Source organism: Mesoplodon bidens, assembly GCF_964165515.1.
Source record: "Mesoplodon bidens genome assembly, chromosome: 13".
Classification (NCBI taxonomy): domain Eukaryota; kingdom Metazoa; phylum Chordata; class Mammalia; order Artiodactyla; family Ziphiidae; genus Mesoplodon; species Mesoplodon bidens.
Genome location: NC_138169.1, coordinates 11,419,437 through 11,421,498, shown reverse-complemented (window position 1 = coordinate 11,421,498; position 2,062 = coordinate 11,419,437).

Genomic DNA, 2,062 nt, shown 5'->3' with positions numbered 1-2,062 from the left:
AGAGGATTTTTAGGGCAGAGAGAGTATCCTAAGTGATACTACAGTGGTGGATACCTGTCATTGTACATTTGTCACAACTAGAATGTACAACACCAGAGTGAACCCTGATGTAAACTGTGGGCTTTGGGTGATAACGATGTGTCACTGTAGGTTCATCACTGTAACCAGTGAGCCACTCCTGTAGGGGGGTGGTGGTGGTGAGGTGATTCTGTGCGTGGTGGGGAAGGTGGCACATGGCACTCTCTGTACTTTTTGCTTGATTTTGCTGTGAACTTACAACTGCTCTTAAGAATGAAGTCTACTGGGCTTCCCTGGTGTCTCAGTGGTTAAGAATCCACCTGCCAATTCAGAGGACACAGGTTTGAGCCCTGGTCCGGGAAGATCCCGCATGCCTTGGAGCAACTAAGCCCATGCGCCACAACTGCTGAGCCTGTGTTATAGAGCCCGTGAGCCACAACTACTAAGCCCGCGTGCCACAACTACTGAAGCCCGCGTGCCTAGAGCCCATGCTCCGCAACAAGAGAAGCCACCACAATGAGAAGCCCGCGCACAGCAACGAGGAGTAGCCCCCACTCGCTGTAACTAGAGAAAGCCTGCGCGCAGCAACGAAGACCCAACACAGCCAGAAATAAATAAATAAATAAATAAATAAATAAATAAATAAATAAATAAAAATTGAAGTAATTTTAAAAAGTGAAGTCTATTAATTAAAAATGCCGATGCCCAGGCCCCATGACCAGCGATTCTGATTTATTTGGCTCAGGTGATTCTAAGGTGCAACAAGGCTGAGAAATCCTGTGTAAGACTGTTTTCCTGAGGATCCTTCTCTCTGTCAGGATTCACTGATCACTTTGAAGCACGAAATTCCCACAGTTAACTTTCCAACTCTGACCTTTTCCGTGATTCCCAGGTTTACAACCTCCACTTGTATGAATGTGTCTGAGATCATATCAAACTCGACATCTTTTTCATTTTCCAGATTCCTCTTGTCGTCCCAGTTTTTGATCAGTGCACCGACCATTAGCTTGGCTGTTCAGGTTTTACAAACCTTAGAATCCCAGCATCAAGGATTCTTTGAGCTCAAATCTCTGACCTTTACCCCAAGCTGAAACCCCCTGGCCCCCTGTTCCCTGGCTCTGTTTGAAACTTTCTAACCATGGAAGCTCAGTCCTGGGCAAGGATCATCTCCTTTTCAAAAACACCTTTATTTTTTCTTATCATACAGCTGATACATGTGAATTGTAGAAAACAATATAAGTTACTATTGGAAAGCATAAAGGAGAAATAAAAACCACCCGTAATACTATCACGCACCAATTACTGTTAATGTTTAGGTATATAAAAATAAACAGAGGGCCTCCCTGGTGGCGCAGTGGTTGAGAGTCTGCCTGCCGATGCAGGGGATACGGGTTCGTGCCCCGGTCCGGGAGGATCCCATATGCCACGGAGCGGCTGGGCCCGTGAGCCATGGCTGCTGAGCCTGCGCATCCGGAGCCTGTGCTCCGCAACGGGAGAGGCCACAACAGTGAGAGGCCTGCGTACTGCAAAAAAAAAAAAAAAAAAAAAAAAAAAACAGAGAAAAAAGGTTACATTGTGAAATTTTTTAATGTTATTTTTCACTTAGCATGACATTGCGAATATTCCCCCATCATAAATACTCTTTCAGACCATTTAAAATAATTTTAATATTATTTTGTCTGCAAAAGTGGTCTCAAAGTCAAACACTGGAGAAGTCTGTGGAATAGAAAATAAAACTCTCCCCACTCTCTCCTGATAGATTATCCAGAGAGTAGTCTAAGAGGGTTCTCCCCACCCATTTATCTTTTTGGGACAAAGAATTTGATATTTCAAGGAAAGAATTTGTTGGCATTCCTTATGCTTATTTTCTGGATTTAAAACATGGATCATATAATCTTCCCAGAGCCCAGGGCATCTAGAAGTTTTAACTGGCTCTTTGGGGTTACTCCACCCCTCTCTGTCACGACCTCCCTGGGGCTAACCATGCTTAATAATTCCAACGTGCTTTTTAATGGCTATGGCAATCTTTCTTTTTAAGGGAGTT